General features: G+C 44.2%; 1 long non-coding RNA gene and 2 other non-coding genes across 3 annotated transcripts; 2 read left to right on the forward strand and 1 right to left on the reverse strand.

The window, feature by feature from the left end:
• Positions 1 to 13,224: 13,224 nt before the first annotated feature.
• Positions 13,225 to 14,626, reverse strand: LOC115557879 (uncharacterized). The gene is made up of 3 exons (XR_003979270.1): positions 14,525 to 14,626; positions 13,390 to 13,962; positions 13,225 to 13,289 (listed from the first exon to the last, which is right to left on the reverse strand). It is a non-coding gene; the product is annotated as an uncharacterized LOC115557879 (long non-coding RNA).
• A 330-nt stretch (positions 14,627 to 14,956) lies between these two features.
• Positions 14,957 to 15,147, forward strand: LOC115557900 (U2 spliceosomal RNA). Its single transcript, XR_003979279.1, has one exon. It is a non-coding gene; the product is annotated as a U2 spliceosomal RNA (small nuclear RNA).
• A 344-nt stretch (positions 15,148 to 15,491) lies between these two features.
• Positions 15,492 to 15,656, forward strand: LOC115557899 (U1 spliceosomal RNA). The gene has a single exon (XR_003979278.1). It is a non-coding gene; the product is annotated as a U1 spliceosomal RNA (small nuclear RNA).
• Positions 15,657 to 21,070: the final 5,414 nt, after the last annotated feature.

The raw sequence follows: 21,070 nt of genomic DNA on the forward strand, positions 1-21,070 counted from the left end.
CACACACACACACACACACACACACACACACACACACACACACACACACACACACACACACACACACAGGGAATGTTTGAATCCAAACCATTTTCCATTGGAACCCAATGTGAGTTCTGTTCCGTTCCTGGACCAGAGGTTCCATATAAAAACGCCCTCAACACAGTGAAACTAGTTATTGATGTTCTGACCCATATTCCTTTATTCAGACAGGTTGTCTCTCTGAGAACAATATCTCTTTTACAGCAGGAACCTGGAAACAATCAACCTGTACTGGTAACCGATTCATTTAGAATATAATAATAAAGTGAGAATATATGACCAATAATCTTAAGAAAACATGACATTTAGCAAACTTTACCTTAGCTTCTCTGTGGTGAAAGGTGTGCTGTCCCGTGTTGTATGAAAATATAAAAGCACAAAAGGATGGAAAGTAAGATCAGTTGAAGGAAGAGATTCAGGTGTTCGCCAAAACACAAAGTAAGTGTTCAGAACGGAGACAGAACGTGAACACGGTTCTAAAGGTTCTGAGTACAGATTGAGCTGCTGGGCTCCTCAGTGAGGACAGATGGAATGAGGAAGGAGGCTTTGAACGACAGCTGACTACACCTGGAACCTTTATGATGGTCAGGGCTGGGCTTCACCAGAACACACCCATAACTGTATCAAGACAGAGCAAAGGTTTGAGGAGGTCCATATAAAGCTATAAAACCACCATGACCCAGTCACGATGGTGGAGGTTAAAACAGTGGAACTAAAGTCACGTCAAGGGTATTAAGTTCTGCTGTACTTTGTATCGTCTGCAGTGATAGCATGGGACTCCCAACGTATCAAAATACAATCGGATAAAAAGCTAAGGAAAGACATTTATCACTTTGAAGGAGAAGAAAAGGATTACAGACTTTTAAAAGTCAGGAAACAGACAAGACAACAAACCAAAGAAACATAGAAAAGAGATCTTATCCACGCTGTCAGAAACACCTCACATCAAACAGATCTGTAGCTGAGTTAGAGCTGTCATTAATCAATCATTAACTAACTAAAGAGGATTACTGGTTTACCTGTACGACACACACACACACACACTCACACACACACACACACACACACATACACACACACACACATTTTTACCAATAAAACATCCACAAGCAGATAAGATACGATCAACTTTATGAATCCCACACGGGGAATCAATTGTTATTGCAGCTCAAGAGTCAAAAGTACAGCGAAAGAGAGATTAGGGAAGAATACGAAATAAATGTACAAATGAAATATGCCTTTCTCTCCGTCTCTCTCTCTCTCTCTCTCTCTCTCTCTCTCTCTCTCTCTCTCTCTCTCTCTCTCTCTCTCTCTCTCTCTCTCTCTCTCTCTCTCTCTCTCTCAGTTTGGCAATAATAATACAGGTATAATGCTATAGGAGATATGACTAATAATACTACCACTGCCAGTGATAGAGCTAGTGTTTTGATATAACGATGGTTAACTTGAATGTGAATGTGAGTTTGTATTCTGTCTGGCACCTCCCATAGCTCAGCTCTGCTATTGCAGGACCTCTGTCATAATTAAGGGATGGAATCCACCTGAGTGTGACACAAATCAGAGTGAGTCAGGGAAACTGAACAGTTCTATTTTTATCTCACGGTTTTTGTCAACAAAGGTTTGTTTAAAGGTATATTGTAATTTAGTTACTGGAAATATCATGTTTAACCTGTAAAACAGAGGACAAATCACTTTGTTTGAAGCTTTGTTTGATAAAGCATTTTAGTTTATCTTTGATCAGCGATTGCTTTGTTTTGGTTTTTTAATTTGCGTCCTCTAACTCGCTCCTATAGTGGCTTTTTAATCTGGGCAAAAGGCCTCTATAGAGAGAGAGAGAGAGAGAGAGAGAGAGAGAGAGAGAGAGAAAATGAAAGAGGAGAGACAGAAAGAGAGAGAAAGAGAGAGAGAGAGAGAGAGAGAGAGAGAGAGAGAGAGAGAGAGAGAGAGAGAGAGAGAGAGAGAGAGAGAGAGAGAGAGAGAGAGAGAGAGAGAGAGAGAGAGAGAGAGAGAGGGGCCCATGAACCAAGATTTTATTAAATGGGACAAACATGAAATTGAAACTCTTCTAGAGAATAGACCAAATAATGCACGCAGAGCCAAATTAGGACGATATCCAATCGTTATTACAATTTAGAAGAGAACCCTCAAATGTTATAACCACCTTAAAGGGATTCTTCACCGGTTGGAATGTGAAGGTTTTATGAATTAAATAATTATATTTATTAAAAATGTCAATGTGAATTCCAGTGGCGATTTTGGTTTGGAAACTCTGGTGGGGCCCATGCAGGAAAATATTATACGCAATCCAGAAATACCACATATTACTACCATCACAACAAAGTGACAGAGGGGACCAAAATTGCAGCTGAATAATGCCATCACTCAAACGCGAATCTGACGACAAATATTAGGCTATTATAGCAATAGCACCACCAAATGGCAGCGTTCAAGATCTCACAATATCAAAACTCAAGCAAACAACAACGTGGCAACAATAAAAACACAACGGCGCACACCCTTTACACAGCAATCAATATACAAAGCCACCACTCACAATATACAAAAAAAAGAAGATGTATGGTTTAAGTTGTATTAAGTTTGCAGGCCACCATACTGTACAATTAACAATGAATCTAGCCTGATAGAGTGGTTGCCTATTCAGACCTGGATAATCCTTGGTGAAAATTTAAGTAAGTTTGGGCTAAGATGGTAATTACCTGTGCTTTAAGGACAGTGCTGTCTGGTCTCATTTGTGTGGCTGATGACCTGTTCTGTATACTCTGTATTGTATTCACTGTTTCCTCGTTGGAGCTCCGTCTGCATCAACCTCTGTAAGCATGGACTCTGGTTGCTCTTGTTCCGCCTTTCTGATAGATAAGATAGCTCTGTTAGAGAGACGGATATGAATCAATCATTAACCAACTCAAGAGGTTTTACCTGTACTCCACACACACACGCACGCACGCGTGTGGTGGTGGTGTGGTGTGGTGGTGGTGTGGTGGTGGTGTGGTGGTGTGGTGGTGTGGTGGTGTGGTGGTGGTGGGGTGTGGTGGTGGTGTGGTGGTGTGGTGGTGTGGTGTGGTGGTGGTGTGGTGGTGTGGTGGTGGTGTGGTGTGGTGGTGGTGTGGTGGTGGTGTGGTGTGGTGTGGTGGTGTGGTGTGGTGGTGGTGTGGTGTGGTGTGGTGTGGTGTGGTGGTGTGGTGTGGTGTGGTGGTGGTGTGGTGTGGTGGTGTGGTGTGGTGGTGTGGTGGTGTGGTGTGGTGGTGGTGTGGTGGTGTGGTGGTGGTGGGGTGTGGTGGTGGTGGTGTGGTGTGGTGGTGTGGTGTGGTGGTGTGAACGTTGATGTCATGATTTGATTGATGTGCAACTCCAGTGGGATTACAGCTATCTCTCTCTCTCTTTCCCCCCCCCCCCCTCTCTCTCTCTCTCTCTCTCTCTCCTCCCCCCTCTCTCTCTCTCTCTCTCTCTCTTTCCTCCCCCCCCTCTCTCTCTCTCTCTCTCTCTCTCCTCCCCCCTCTCTCTCTCTCTCTCTCTCTCTTTCCTCCCCCCCCTCTCTCTCTCTCTCTCTCTCTCTCCTCCCCCCTCTCTCTCTCTCTCTCTCTCTCTTTCCTCCCCCCCCTCTCTCTCTCTCTCTCTCTCTCTCCTCCCCCCTCTCTCTCTCTCTCTCTCTCTCTCTCCTCCCCCCCTCTCTCTCTCTCTCTCTCTCTCTCTCTCTCTCTCTCTCTCTCTCTCTCTCTCTCTCTCTCTCTCTCTCTCTCTCTCTCTCTCTCTCTCTCTCTCTCTCTATTAAATAAATTAAATAACCACCAGGCAGCACACCGCGCCCCTCTCCCCGGCCCAGGGCACACATGCCCGGGCTGGCCTGGCGCCCAGAGGGCCCCCACTCTCCACGGCCTCCAGTACAAGACCGAGGAACAGACACCTCCCCAGGTAGGCCTCATAAGCCTGCTGTCTATTAAAGGTCACTGAGGGTCACACAGACACACACAGAGCACCAAACACTGCCCTGTGTATTGTATTAAGTCACTGACAGGCCCAGAGGCACAGACACCTCCCCAGGTAGGCCTCATAAGCCTGCTCTCTGTTAAAGGTCACTGAGGGTCACACAGACACACACAGAGCTCCCAGCACTGCCCTGTGTATTGTATTAAGTCACAGCAAGGCCCAATGGCTCACACTTGTCCCCCTTTAGGCCCCAGAAGCCTGCCTGCTATTGGAGGTCACTGAGGGTCCCACAGACACACACACAGAGCTCCCAGCACTGCCCAGCACTAACACTAACCCTAACCCTAACCCACAGACACACACAGAGCTCCCAGCACTGCCCAGCACTAACCCTCACCCTAACCCTAACCCACAGACACACACACAGAGCTCCCAGCACTGCCCAGCACTAACCCTCACCCTAACCCTAACCCACAGAAACACACACAGAGCTCCCAGCACTGCCCAGCACTAACCCTCACCCTAACCCTAACCCCCAGCACTGCCCTAACCCCCAGCACTGCCCACACCTGAGCTTCATGAGGCTGACTTTCACAGGTAGCAATTGCTTACGGCAATACCACCCTGAGCACGCCCGATCTCGTCTGATCCCGTTCAGGTGTGCAACCAGGAAGCGAATGAGCAGAGAGAGCAGGTGGAGAGAGCAGGTGGACTTTTTTTGTTTGTGCTAGATTTAAAGTGAGTGAGTGTGTTTTACTTTTTGTGTTAGTTTTTATTCCCCCAGCAGCTTGCTGTTCGGGGGAACGTCTTTTTTTGTTTGTGTGTGTGTTTGAATGAGTGACGTAATGGAGAGGAGAGAGCGAGTAGAGAGGAGTAGGACGGATCTCATGGCAACTGACAGCGGACCGGCAAGCACAACGACACAGAATATGGACAACGGCATGGAGCAGATATCGCCCAAGAACACCGACCATGGAAAGACCCCGACCACGAGCAGGATCATGGACAACGGCAAGACGCAGCAACAGACAAAGAACGCCGACATTGGAAAGTTAACGACTACGAGAAGGATCACGGACAACAGTAAAAGTACCTCGGAACTTCTTCAAAGCACAGATAAGAAATTTGAGAAGGAGCTTACCTTGGCGGTAGAGATCGTTGGAGACGAGATGGTGACTATGATGGAACTTCTAAGTGAGGTTAAAAAAACGTGCGGGGTGGTGAATGGATGCCGTTTTAAGATGCCCAAAAAATACGAAATAACAATGGACAATGTTGAAGGGAAGGATAAACTGTTAGATGGGATTAGAATAAAGAAGAGCACGGTAGTGGCAAAATAAATTAGAAATGACGAATTAGTTGTATCTTTTTTAAACTTGCCGACGTACATTGGGGATGGTGTCATTCTTGCCAAACTTGCAGAATGGGGAGTTAAGGCAATCTCGCCAATTAAAAGAAGAATGTGGCCAGGAACGGACATAGCCGATGGAACCAGGTTCTTGAAGGTCCGGTTCACTGAAACAGTGAAATCGCTACTTTATACAACGAAGTTTGAAACACTAGAGGGGGGAGAGTACTTCCGCGTAATCCATGACAGGCAGATGAAAGTATGCAGATTATGTATAAAACCGGGTCACATCTTCAGAGAATGCCCAGAATTCAGATGTCAGAGGTGTAAAAAACAGGGTCACTATGCAAGGGAGTGTGTTCCAGAAGCAGCGGAGAGAGAGGATGTCAGCGTCGCGGAGGAGGTCAACGTCGCGGAGGAGGTCAACAGCGCTGACAGCGAGGAGGAGGAGCCGGAGGACAGCGACGAGGACGACATGCAGACGGAGGGAGACCCAGGGGGCGTCCCAGAGAGCAGGGCGGAGACCATGTTGCAGAACCAAAGACGGCATCCCCTGAGTGACGTCGCAGCAGGAGACGTGTTGGGAGCTGTGTGGCAGGAGGAGAGCCGGTCCGGAGAGGAATCGAGTGGAGAGAACCCAGATAGCAAGATTCAATGTCATTTTGCTATCTGGGAAGGCTCCCCGCGAGACGACTCCAGCAGACGGAACCGGCAGCGGTGGGGTAAAGCAGCATGGAGATGGAAACCGAGACGAGAGGGAAACTGCGATGGACTTCATGATTATCGAGGATATTTCAGAGGCAGAGAGTGTAAGCAGACCGCAGAAGGAACGAAAGGCGGAGGAGACCAAAAAGAAAAGAAAAGCTGCGCTCCAAGCTGAGGAGAAAAGGAGGAAGAGGGAGGAAAGAAGGACAAAATGAAGGTTGGAAATGAAACCATAATTATATGTTTAATGTTAAGCTTGATTTCATTCAACACAAATGGGCTAAGAAATCAAAGCAAATTTGGAAAACTATTAATTAAATGTAAAAATAATGACATGTTATGTCTGCAAGAAACGAACTGGACAGACCATATCATGAAAGATATAAAAACGAAATGGACAGACATGATGTATGCAAACCATGGTACGGATAAATCATGTGGGGTAGCAATCCTGATAAAAAATAATACTGTAGAAAACCTCAAAGAAATCTACAAAGATAAAAAAGGAAGAGTCATAATCATAGAATTTAAATACAAAAAGATAGTACAGAATAATTAATATATATGCACCAAATATAGAAGCAGACAGGAAGGCTTTTTTTTGGGATTTAGGAAAATGGTGTGTGGGAAACTGTATAATAGTGGGAGATTTTAATTTAAAAAGTACAAGGTTGGATATGGCAAGAGGGAAGGAATTTAAAAATGATGCTTCAAGAAAGGTTTTTCTGAAAACAATGGAGGAAAAACAATTAATTGATGTATGGAGAAACGAAAACCCAAACAGGAGAGAATACTCAAGAAGGCAATTGGTAATGGGGGAATTAAAACAAAGCCGAATAGACTTGTGTATAGCACATCAGACAATGTTTAAATTTATAAAGAATATGGTGTATAAATTCACATCATTCAGTGACCATGCAATCCTGTCAATAGAGGTTGGTACTGGGATAGAGAGAAGGGGAGGAGGAGTGTGGTGCCTAAACAGTACTCTCCTAGAGGAAGAGGGATATAGAAATAAAATAGTTGCCTGCATAGAGAATGGAAAAAAGAACATGGACATGTGTAGAAACAAGGGATTATGGTGGGAAAGACTGAAGCAAAAGATAAGGACAATAAGTATTAGATATGCAAAGGTCCGGGCTTTTAAAGAAAGAGAGAAAATAAAATGTTTGAAGGATGAGCTGGATGAGCTGAAAGAATTGATAAGGATCCAAAGCATAGCATAGAAAAATACATAAAGGTGAAATCCAAACTGGACGTTTATGAACAGAATAAATGTATGGGGGCAATAACAAGGAGTAGGGAGAAATATGCGATGAAGGGGGAGAGATGCACAGGCTATTTTTTGGGATTAGAAAAAAGGAAACAGGAAAGGGTATATATTGAAGAGTTAGAAAATGAAAATGGAGAGATAATAAATGATTTTGTAGACATTATTGGAAATGTTGGGACATTTTATAAAAATCTATACAAAAAAGGAAATGGAAAGAAGGAAGATATAAATACAGTATTAGGTAATATTGATAAAACAATAACAAATGATGAGAAAAGTATGTGTGATGACAACATCAAAGACATAGAAATAAAAGAATCAATAATGTCATTAAATACCAATAAAAGTCCGGGAACAGATGGCCTTACAGGTGAATTTTATAAAACATTTATCGACAATCTGCTCCCAATTTTAAACATAATTTATGCAGAGATGGAGAAGGAGCAGGAGATACCAGAGTCGCTGGCAACAGGACTAATAACGATCATATATAAAAATAAAGGAAGCAAAAGAAAACTGGAAAACTATAGGCCGCTAACTGTACTAAACACGGATTACAAGATTTTAACAAAGGTATTAGCAAACAGAATAAAAACAGCAGCACCAACAATCGTAGCACCAACACAGGCGTATGGGATACCAGGGAGGGACATATCGGACATTATTTGCACAATAAGGGACACAATCGAATGCATGGGGAAGGATGGTGGAATTATTTTAAGTATGGACCTTAATAAAGCCTTCGATAGGGTTGAGCATAGTTTCTTATTTTGCACATTAGAAAAATTTGGTTTTGGGCAAAGAATAATCAACTGGATCAAATTATTGTTCAAAAATGCAAGGAGTAGGATAAAAATAAATGGAGCTATAACAGATCCTTTTCCATTGGAGAGATCTGTGAGGCAAGGGTGCCCGCTATCGGCAGTACTTTACAGCTTAACTGCAAAAAGTCTCGCGGAAATGATAAAGAAGGATAAGGAAATAGAGGGGATAAAATTGCCAAATGGGGGTGAAAGCAAAATACAGCAATATGCTGATGACACCACATGTATGGTAAAAAATATGAATAGCGTGAAAAGGATAATGGGAAAAATGGAAATATATGGGAGAGCAGCAGGGGCTAAAGTAAATATAGACAAAACTGAAATAATGTACGTCGGAAATATAAACCAAAAGGATTGTAACATACCTTTTAGAGTTTCAAATGATTATATGAAAATATTGGGGATAAATATGGGAGTGAAAGAAAAGGAGGCGAGAGATGAGACATGGAATGGGGTAATAAATAAAGTGAAAAACACATTAAATGCGTGGAAGCCGAGGAGATTGAAATTAAAGGGGAAGGTTTTAGTGGTAAATGCATTAATACTATCCCAGATTGTCTATGCCTTGACTGTGATAGACATGCCAGAGTGGGTGCACAAAGAGCTAAACAGCACAATTACAAATTACATTTGGGATGGGAAACTGGCAAGAATAGCACAAAAGACACTGATAGGGAAATATGAAGAAGGAGGATTGAAATTGGTGGACTTGAATATAAAGAAAAAAGCAATACGAATAAAAACTGTTAAAAAGTATCAGTACGATAGGGTTGATTATGGATGGAAAAATGTTTTTAAGGAATATTTATATAAAAATGGAAGATGTGAAGAAAACGGTCTAATAATGATAATGAAAAACTCCATGTATGAGAAAGTGCCTAGATATTATAAAGAGGTGTTTGATGCATGGGGGAAATACAGAATAAACATTAAATATGAATGCACAAAATACAGTCAGGTAATAAATCAACCAATATGGTGTAACCCATTGATAAAAATGAACAATAACATGCTATGGGATAAAAAAATATTTTATTCCGGACTAACGCAAATAAAAGATTGCCTATATGAATTCATACCTGGGTTTCTAAGATACCAGGCTATAATAGACGCAGTTAAGGAGTATGATGAAGAAATGAACGAAACCACTACTGTAAATATGTACGATAAAATAAAAGAAAGCATACCAATAGATTGGGTGAGGCAAATAGAAAATAACGTGGTTATAGAAAGGAAAATAACGTTCCCCGAGTTATATATAGAAAATAATGGGGAAAAAAGGCCACTAAGGGATTCAAAGGTAAAGGACTACTACAAAGCGCTGATCCAAAAGGAATTTAAGGAACCTGCATCGGAAAAGGTTTGGGAAAAGGTGTTCCCAGGTATGGAAGGAAATCAAATATGGAAGCAGTGGAATGTAAGCAAAAATAGTATAGAATGTCAGGATCATGATTTTAAATTACGGCACAACAGACTGTACACAAATGTGGTGATACACCAAATAAATAAGGATGTAAGAAGGGAGTGCGATGTATGCAAAACTGATCCGGAGACATTAATGCATTTGTATTATGAGTGTGACAAACTGAAGATCTTTTTCACCAAGTTAAAGGAATTCTTGCAGGAGAACTGGGGGAAGCAGTATTTTGAGGGAAAGGACTGGAAAAAAACATTTCTGTTTGGAGTATGGGAAAAGAAAGAGAAAGTAAACATAAATATAATAAACTATGTACTAAGTCATGCTAGATATGCTATATGGCTAAGAAGGAATCTAGCACATTTTGAACAAAAAATAATATCTGTCTGGGCCTACTTTGTATCGGGGTTGAAAAAAGACATAAGTTTAATTTTTAAGTATGAAAAGGAAGAATTTCAACATTTTGTTAATGGTTGCAGTTTCATTTCTGTCAATGACAAAGGAAAACTGATGTATAAGATTGACTGATGCTTGGCAGGAGGACCTATTTGTTAAAATGCTGATGTTATTGTTTACTTTTATTTTATTTATTTTGTGATTTTACATTTGAATTCAAGTATATGTTTTTTCCCCTCTGTGTAGATTACGCTTGTACATAAAATCTGATTTATTTTTATAATAAAAGATAAAAAAAAAAAGCACGCCCGATCTCGTCTGATCTCGGAGGCTAAGCAGGGTCCGGCCTGGTTAGTACTTGGATGGATGACCACCTGGGAATGGCTGATGATCCCCCAAAGTCCCTATCCCTCAACCCAGGGATCGAGAATCAAAACGGACGGCTCCATCTGGTGGCCACCGGTGGGAGGTTTTATTTCCAGAAATATTATGTGCAAGGCCTAGATTATCAAAATCCGCTAGTCTGCTGAATGTTTTGTTTATTATTTTCATACTTTGAGTTGATGTAGCTGATGAGATTCATATTATCAAGTGGAAAAGTGTTTAATTGTTACATTTTTGGGCTGAATTAAGAAAAATAATAAGAATGTATTCAGTGCACTCACTTTGTCTGGATGACAGAGCCATTCACAGAACTCATTATTTTGACCACACAGGGAGTGCAGCCAGCAAAGTGGGGGTGTATTCACACCTCTGGTTGCGGGAGAGAAGACACAAGGACTTCTAATTTCTTTGGTGTGTTTTTTCTTTCCACTACCCCACCCCTTGTGAAAGCCAAGCACAGAGACTCAAATTCTTTTACAACTTTTATTTTTCACCCAGAATGGGTTTCATTGAAAAGGCAATGCATATAAAACACAAGTAAACAAGATCTGTTTAATTAAAAGCTCGCCCACCACAACAAGGTACAGATCTACAGGCGAGAACACGAGAGCATGAGACGAGAGACAAACATGTACTACCATTTGCAAACATTTAGTTAAACATGGAGCTGACAGACATGCACACATCAAAAGGAAAGGCACATATAAATAACATTAATAATAATGCAAAAATCTCAACAATTGAAGAACACACACTTGTACTTAAAGGGGTAGTTCGGAATTTTGGACATAGGGCCTGATTCCGAAGTGAGCATTGGTATTCTATATCACTGGAGACAGTTTTCAACACATTTCATTCAGTCCTTCTAGTTGCAGAGTTCGCTCGTGCTAGGCTAGCGCAAGTCAACGGGCAATGCTAGCCTGCTATTAAAAACAGTCTTACCCACTCCACAGTACACCCGAGGTAAATCAATTATAACGACAGACTATACATCTAAATGTCTGTGTTGATAGAATAACGTTAGAAATAAAACTAACCATGCATCGCATGAATCATCGAGGGACTACTTTCTCAGCAGAAGCGGAATTCTACTATGCGCTGGTTAGGTTTGTAACCGAATCACGACAGAAGAACGTAAACAGAGAAGCGTGGGACAGAAGCGCAATTGAACGACTAGGCAACATGATGGTTCAGTGTGCTTTTAGAAATTGTAGAAATAAACGGTACAGATGGGCACCACAAAGTTTCCACCAATTTCCAGTGCGAGATCCAGAAAGGACTCAACTGTGGCTTGTTGCTGCTGGCTTTGACATCAAAACACCGGCTCGTACATGTACGGTTCGTTGGATACAACAAATTCCTCATAATCGTCTTCAAAAGCAGATGCATCGCTAACTCCTCCAAACGTGGCCATATCTTGTTAATTTAATACGCTTGTAGAATTCCTTCGTTCACTGTACTCTGCGTTTGTAGCAATGACAGCGGCAGGTAACCTAGGTATCAGTCCGCAGCTGCCGTAGCCTACGTACAGGAATATAAACACTGCTGCTGAGACCCCGCAATTCCCTCAAAATGCAATGCAATGCAAGGTTGGTTTTATTTCTAACATTATTCTATAAACAGACATTTAGATGTATAGTCTGTCGTTATAATTGATTTACCTCGGGTGTACTGTGGAGTGGGTAAGACTGTTTTTAATTGCAGGCAAGCATTGCCCGTTGACTTGCGCTAGCCTAGCACGAGCGAACTCTGCAACTAGAAGGACTGAATGAAATGTGTTGAAAACTGTCTCCAGTGATATAGAATACCAATGCTCACTTCGGAATCAGGCCCTATGTCCAAAATTCCGAACTACCCCTTTAAGATACAAGTCAACAATTGGCTTGTACAGGCTAAAGTGCAATAATGAACATGATTATCCAAAGACTCAGGTGACCAATCAACAAATAAAGGCTCAAGCTGTTCCTCCCTTTTGTGTTTTTTTGTGTTTTCTTTAGCAAACTTTTGTTAAAACTGAAGCAGACAAATACATACAAACATCACAAACACATGAAGCTGACAAAGACAAACAACATGCATGACAAAAACACAGATTATCTGAACATGAACAACCACTAAAGGGTATGTAAACTGATTGTGTTAGATTGGAACTGATTAAGGTTAAAAAGATTGGCCTTGATATTGAAAATAGACCAGAATGGATACTACAAAGTTTTTTATAAGTTTTTTTGCATTTTTTTGAACGATATAAATAAATAGATAGTGCTTGCTGAAGCACTTTAATAACCCACACAAAGACAGAGACAAACACACACAAACAAGCCTCTTTCTCTCTCTTACAGATGGCACAGGAACAGTGGCATCACAGAGGTAAGTTATTCCACACACACACACACACACACACACACACACACACACACACACACAGTCCTCCTTTCCAACTCTGCATCCACGACACTCTTAAAGAGTTCAAAGTTGTCATACACCACAATGTCGAAGCCAGGGGTAGTGGACTTCCTAGTGGATGGACAGTAGGAAAACATTTTCTGAATGCTTCCAGCCACTTTGTCCTTGAAAGGGTTGTACCTCTTCCACTGTCCACCACAGTTTGGCATGTGGCAAGCCCCACATGGCCTTGAGGACTTGTTAGGCATGAATGCCTTCACTGTTGGTGCAGGAGGGACAAAGCTCTGGCTGCAGGATGTCCCACGAAACAGGACAGAGGGCGCCTATGGCTGTGCGGGGAAGACCTGCAGTATGGGTGCTGCCGACACAGGGGGTGGGCCGTAGGTCAACGCAGCGGGTGACCTCGGCTGGAGGTGGGTAGGCGCAGAAGGCCTCGGCAGAATGGGGGTGAGCGCAGCAGGCTTCGGCCGGGTGGAGGACGACGACAACCCAGTGAGCTGAACGGGTCGTTTCGCGGGAGTCACAGGCTGTGGCTCATCAACAAATAATCTGGAAACATAAAATACACATGTGATCAGTATTGATATGACGTGTGTGCTATTTGCTTTCCTCAGCCAACAGGTGAAACAAAGTGCTTATGACAAATTACCTCCGCTTCTCACCACGTCTCTTTCCAGCCTCGTGATGGATGAGCCGGTACTGGACCTGAGGCCGGTCTGGCGGAGGGAGGGATGTTGGCAGCGCAGAAGCCTCCGGGAACGGTGCGTCCGACAGCACTTTCAGGTGAGGAGTCACCTTGTGGCCGAAGGAGCAGTCGCTCCTTCTGCCACTTCAGCAGCTCCTTCTGCTCTCCCTGCTGGCAGTACTGGAACAGCAGCCACACCAGCCAGCCGACATCATTCTCCACAAGCCACCTGAAGGTCTGACCGGCGTACTACCCGAACGTGATGACCAGCTGACCTTTCCACAGCTCAGCCCCCGACCTCTTGGCAGCCGCCTCTGCTGTCTTGAGATCCAGCCATTTAGGGTCAACAACAGTGCTGCTGCGGGCCTCTGCCACAGACCTTGCTGCCTCTGTACAGTACAGCCTGGCCTCTCCTTGCCGGTACAAAATGATGTTGGGGTACTGGTGTAGCTGTTGATGGCTGACCAGCGATGGTTTAGTGGCCAAGCTCTTCCCGCAGACATCACAGGTAAAGGTCTCCCTGGCGATGGCATGGATCTGGAATAACACTACTGTTTACCAGGTATGCAGCGCATCCCATGCAACAAGAGATTAACACGGTCGCCAAATTGCTTTATGTTACACTTACTCGCATCAGCTGTTGTCTAAACAGTCACATTTACCCAAATCAACACATATCCACATCAAATGGTCCAAGAAAACGTTGATTGTCGCCGAAAAGCAACAAGTTTGCAGGTATGCGACGTGTCGTTAGCCGCGCCTAGCTATCGTTACAAAACACACATTAATCAGCTTATTATTTCAACGACCCCTGGGTACATATAGTCATGCCATACACCGTTGGAAAGCTTAGATTACCACGATTAAAAGGAGACCACCCACGAGTAATATGGTTGCTCGCAGACAAAACGGCGATAGGTTGACTGAAGTCTACCCAGCAGCTAAAAACGCACCCTCTACGTCTTCCCTTTATACACAACGACCGTGTTATGACACGGTCGAAATCTTTTCTCTTTCTACAAAATCGAAACAGCTTAATACAAACCTTAAAAAAAGGTCTAATTATTAACTAGCAAACGGTGAAGGGGATACAATTTACCTGAGTGAAACCACGTGCTGTAAGCTATTTTCTTTTTCAACTCGAGCTCATTGGCTGCAATAGAGTTCCGGGTGTTGACGTTGTTGGGGCGGGGAAATCGTGGGCACCACCATTTTGGCAGTATTCGATAGTATTGTTGGTTTATTTATTTTTTAACATTTTTTGGTGAAGCACTGCTTCACCTGTAGTCTTATAGAAGCCTCCACTGCTCCAAACTCTATTTGTGAAACATGCAGACGGCCTAGTGACACTGCCAGCAGGCAGCAGCAAAGAGATGTAGCGACCTCGGTTTATTTCTTCAGCTTTCACATACACACAAACACGCACACAGGGTGCTTGGTCATTCTTTTGTTTTTTTTTCGTTGTCTGTTAAACCGCCACGTGGGGCGACGTGTCTGGGAACCTCGCCTCTTGGTCTGAGCATGTGTGGCCATCGCTTCTCGGCCTTTTGGCTAAGATCAAGTGTAGTATCTGTTCTTATCAGTTTAATATCTGATACGTCCCCTACCCGGGGACCATATATTAAATTGATTTTTGGAACTGGGAGATGGAAAAGGGGCTTGCCCCGTCCACTCCACGCATCGACCTGGTATTGCAGTACCTCCAGGACCGGTGCACCCCTCTCTCACTGTGAAAAACAAAACTAAACTCCTCCTGAGAGTACACCCGTCCGCCTGTAGACAATAAAGTGTCATTTACAATTCATAAACGCACTGTTTACAATTATTCCAACGATATTCTGTTGTTTAAGAAAGAAAAAAGGATTCTTTCTGTGGCGTGTCGATAACTCGGATCGCCAGGTTTCCTTTCGTTATGCTTCCATCTCGCTGATTTCAGATTCGCCTGTCATCGTGTGACCGGTGGTCTACAGTGTTTATTAAAGTCTAGACATCTCCGAATGCTTTGCAACCGTTCTCCACGGGAACAAGCGTGGGCATCGTTCAGCCCACCTGAACGTGTTCAACTCATACTTACCTGGCAAGGGAGATACCATGATCAAGAAGGTGGTTCACCCATAGCGAGGCTCAGCCATTGCACTGAGGCTGTTGCTGACCCGTGCGAATTCCCCAAATGTGGGAATCTCGATTGCATAATTTCTGGTAGTGGGGGACTGCGTTCGCGCTCTCCCCTGATCATGTTGTTCTAAAGAAATAATAGCTATGAATGGCTTCATCGTGCTATATTGTAGTCCATACCATGTTTTGCATCGCTACGTTTCTTCAACAGATCACGCAAACGATGACGCCCAAGCAGTGTAATGCATTGCGTTCAAATATGGAACTCTGAGTCTGGAATAACGCATTCATTCATCCATTCATTCATTCATTCATTCATTCATTCATTCATTCATTCATTCATTCATTCATTCATTCATTCATTCATTCATTAATTTCTTCATTCATTATGGATCCAATCATTGTTTCTGTACAAGTCCCGTCTCTGGCCATGGTAGAACTCTCACTCCTTACGTGCTCCTCTTGTATAAATACTAATATGGTCCCGACAATTCTTGGTTACGGCCATACCACCCTGAGCACGCCTGATCTCGTCTGATCTCGGAGGCTAAGCAGGGTCCGGCCTGGTTAGTACTGTTGATCAAAATAACCTGCTGAGTACATCACATGTACATTATAAATATAGCTAACTCCTACCCTAGCTTAATGAGCACATCACATGGCAGTCACCTTACAATATAGTCAACTTTTAACACATACATGAGAATATAGTCAGGTCAAGGCCGGAGCCGAAGGCCCCATTTCCCAGGCTGGCAGATGGTGGACACTCAGACAATGCACCAGTCATCCTCAAGAACGGGAGAGCCACATTAATTTATCACAACAGGAGACACTTTGAAGCTCTCCCCCGTTACCTGCCCATACCAAGAGCCTGAGAGCCACATTAAATTATCACACACGAGACAGTTCGGGGGGCACTCCCCGGTTTAATTTACCACACAGGAGACATTTTGAGAGCTCTTCCCCGTTAGGAGGAACCAAGAGATACCCCTGCCCACACCAGGGCCTGAGAAGCCACATTTCGGGGGGGCACTCCCCGGTTTAATTTATCACACCGGAGACACGAGGAGCTCTCCCCCGTTAGGAGGCATACACAGCAGGGCCTGGGAGCCAAGGCCAAGCAAAAACACACAGAACCACACACACCTCAAACGCACACACCTCATCGAGAGGAGGATACAGCATAAAACTGTATCACACAGGGACTCTTCACCTTCTTCTGAAGCAGACCTTCCACGGAGGCGAAGCTCCGGACGAACCATCAGCGCTGATTAGGGACTTAGACATATTCGATTTCTCACGCTTATGACTCTGTATAACCGTTGCCACTTTACTTAATAAATCCAAGGTCCTCATGCCGACAGACTTTATTACCTCTCCGTCTCATTTCATCTGGTCCAGTAACTAGACAGACCGTTTTTCCCTTCAATTTGGTGACCCACGACGTGATTTTTTCTGAATTGGACCGCAACTGGGAAACGAGAGACGGAGAGCGGCACGGCCTCGGGACCCCGGAGCACCGGACCGATTCCTGCAGTCTCACCTCGCGTACGCCCAACAAAAGGTAGGCAGAACCTGTTGATAAAATCCAAACTCTGCATAGTTATATAGGAACCACATTAGGAGGTGAGACTGTGAGAACGGTTCGCTACGGGATATCTCGTGGGGACGAATAGAACTGCACCCCAGCATTTCCCCATAAAAACCCGATTGACCCTGAATGCGTGACACATCGAATATCGGCTCGTTGCATGGTGAAAGAATACCCTCGAGACCATAGGGCCTATAAGAATCGGTCATAGTGATACAAGACTACCGATGGCCAAAGTAATAAATGCCTGGGCCACAGAGTGGACTCAGAGGGATGCCTGGACCGAGGGTGGAACCAGAGGGAATAATAAATACCTGGGCCATAGAGTGGACCCAGAGGGATGCCTGGACCGAGGGTGGAACCAGAGGGAATAATAAATACCTGGGCCATAGAGTGGACCCAGAGGGATGCCTGGACCGAGGGTGGAACCAGAGGGAATAATAAATACCTGGGCCATAGAGTGGACCCAGAGGGATGCCTGGACCGAGGGTGGAACCAGACGGAATAATAAATACCTGGGCCATAGAGTGGACCCAGAGGGATGCCTGGACCGAGGGTGGACCCAGAGGAAAAAACTAGGCTCGTTGCATGGTGGAAAAATACCCTCGAGACCCTAGGGCCTATAAGAATCGGTCATAGTGATACAAGACTACCGATGGCCGAGTATTGGATGTGTATTAAATAATTCTATGTGGTGAGAAGGTTGGAGTCCTTTATCAGGGTTAAAGTCCCTTTGCAAAGAGAAGCAGTGTGTGTATGCGCGAGTGAAAGAGAGACAGCGTGTGTATGCGCGAGTGAAAGAGAGACAGCGTGTGTATGCGCGAGTGAAAGAGAGACAGTGTGTGTATGCGCGAGTGAAAGAGAGACAGCGTGTGTATGCGCGAGTGAACGAGAGACAGTGTGTGTATGAGAGAAAGAAAGAGAGCGAGCGTATTTTTGGGCCGGCTGAAATATGGAAATAAATCAATCAGTGATAACCCGGCTATGTGTGCAACGCTTGCTTGCTTTGCTATGCTCAACGCTATTTTGCCGTGTCTGATGATTGTGGGTGCGGGACACAGAATGAGAAGTCTGTCGATATGTTTCTGTGTGCGTCTGCGAGAAAGAGGGAATCTGTGAGTGAATCAGTGGGTGTGTATGCGTGATCCGCTCTATCTTTGCCCGTTAAAACGGGTAAATGTAAGAATAGATAGATTGATAATAATGAATAATGTCTCTCTGACGTATTACGTTGCTCTATGGCGTAACCTGCGGAAATATATAAATTGACAATGATAAATAACCTTTTTTACTGTGTCGCTTCAATTTACTGTTTGAACCGTTAAAACTAGACCTAGATAAGTTGACAAGGATAAATGATATCTCTTTTACTGTGTTTCTTTGAATTACTGCTGGACCTGTCGCATAGATAAACTACGATACTAAACAACATCTCTTTGCCGCGTTGGTTGACGGTTTAGTCTGTTGAAGCAGATTAATCAATAAGGATAGATAACGATTATTGGCTATGAGGAATATCTGGATGTATTGAATAACGTCTCTAGGCCCTGTTGTTTTTTGCTCCCCCCCCCCCCCCCTGTTTTTTCCTCCTTTTTTCTCGATCTCCTCCTCCAAGAGTGACAAGAGTTACCCCCTAGTCTCTCATCCGCTCTCGTGTGTTAGACAGGCCCAGAGTGTAATCCCCTTTCCCATATGTGTAGTCCTCCCATTTGAGGTCCCCGTCCACCATATTTGAAGTCCTCTACTCCACCTCATGTTGTAGTTCCCCTCCCTAGAATTGTATGGAAGTTAGAACCTGTGAGGGTGTTTTGGTTCGGCCTGACAAGGCCTGTACCAATTTCGGTGGTCAGCTTCGTAGTTTTGTGTATATAGAAATTTGGAAAGGGGGAGCAGTATTAAGTTATATATAATAAAGTGAAAAGTTATTTGTGAATGAAGGGACAGAAGGGTCTTTTTGAGTGTGAGAGATAGTTATTAGGCCGTTGTTCCATGATGGAGAGTTCAGGATGTTGCATTCCAGGCTTATCTTTTAACAGTCCTAGGTGCTGCTGGACCTTAAGGGGAGTGAGGAAGAATAAGAGAGAGAACACATTTCACCCCCATTTGTCGACCTACACCATTAAGACAGTACAGAGAGACACACTAACACACAGTACAGAGAAAGGAAATAGAGAGTGTGTTCAACTGAAAGCGTGTGGTGGCCATACGCCATAAAATACCACATATCCAAGGAATACAGGTAGAGCTCTGTTGAGTTTTCAGGCTTTGATAAATTTGTAGTTCCCCGTCTGCCATGTTTGAAGTTCTTTGTAGTCTCTGTCCATAGGTTTCACCTGAACAACCCCTCTGCTGGCCGAGAAAAGGAACTACCACTGGTTTCTCCCACACCCAGCCCCCGGGGCACGCTCGCTTCAAGGCGTTATGGCCACACCCAAAATGGGAGGGAGACACGCAGAGAGAGAGAGAAGCCACATTCCACCCTTACCTTGCACCAAACAGCACCCCGTACTGAGGAGGGAGAGAGAGCGTGTTCTCCTGAAGGAGGGAGAGAGTCACAGGGAGACACGCAGTGGATATTCACATTATGGCTAATTTGTTTTTTCTTTAAGTTTAGTTTTTATTTTGTTTTTTGTCTTCCTAGGACAACAGTAATGATAATCTAATGCAATTGGACTAAAGAAGAAGGTTTGCTATGAACTAAGTGATAATTATTATTTTCACACAGGAAAGAATAATTGAATAAATATGGATATGATAAAGATGAGGATAATAATTAAAATATATATACATAAAGTAAAAACGTAATCTTGATAAACTGTACAAATAGGACTACACCAATTAAAATATAGGGTAAATCCCTTTGGTCAAGGATGACGGGGATTAGCGCTACATCTGCTGGGAAGGGGTCCCACATGCTGGGCCCTATCTTGCATCCGGCGCAAGTGACTTAGTCACTGGCGCATGTGTCGTTGCTAGTTTACAACTGGCGCAGAGCGCTCTTTTGCCACCTGCGCCACTCGCCGGTAAATTAGGGAATGATCTTGCGCCCCAAGGGGCGGTTCGGCGGAAGGAGGAGGCGTGTTCTGGCGCAAACGGTATTTTGCCGTCTCTGAATACCATTGCGCTACTGACCAGGAAATACCTGGTTTAAAGTCAGTGGCGCGTTGTTCAGATGCTATTTTAAGGGCGCAAGCATACATGCGCATGCGATGCATACGGATTGCTTGTGCACCTCGCGCATACACTTTGCTTCTCTCATCTACCTAGCCGCACATTCTTGGTAAATTATTTGGGAAAGAACAGCTGATGCAGCGGTAATAAGTTGTAGGCTACTTTTTAATCAATGCATCTGCAAACACCGTACAGCAAACACATATTTTCTTGACACAGACATCGTGTAGGCCTACATGCCCATAACTTTTAGGATTGATGAGTAGGCCTATTTGATCGTGAAAAACATTGTTTTACCGCGAGTGAGTGTTAAAAAGAATTAATGAATGCGGGCGCGCGTGTGTGCTCTGTTTAAACACACGCAAACTAAACACTCTCATCATCATCTCATCTTCGTCCGCTTATCGGGGGTCGGGTCGCGGGGTGAGCAGCTCAAGCAGGGGGCCCCAGACTTCCCTTTCCCGGGCCACATTGACCAGCTCTGACGGGGGGATCCCGAGGCGTTCCCAAACCAGTGTTGAGATATAATCTCTCCACCTAGTCCTGGGTCTTCCCCGAGGTCTCCTCCCCACTGGACGTGCCTGAAACACCTCCCAAGGAAGGCGCCCAGTGGGCATCGTTACCAGATGCCCGAACCACCTCAGCTGACTCCTTTCTAGGTAAAGGAGCAGCGGCTCTAATCCGAGTTCCTCACGGATGGCTGAGCTTCTCACCCTATCCCTAAGGGAGACGCCAGCCACCCTTCTGAGAAAACTCATCTCGGCCGCT

This window comes from Gadus morhua, chromosome 13, assembly GCF_902167405.1.
Source record: "Gadus morhua chromosome 13, gadMor3.0, whole genome shotgun sequence".
In the NCBI taxonomy this organism is placed as follows: domain Eukaryota; kingdom Metazoa; phylum Chordata; class Actinopteri; order Gadiformes; family Gadidae; genus Gadus; species Gadus morhua.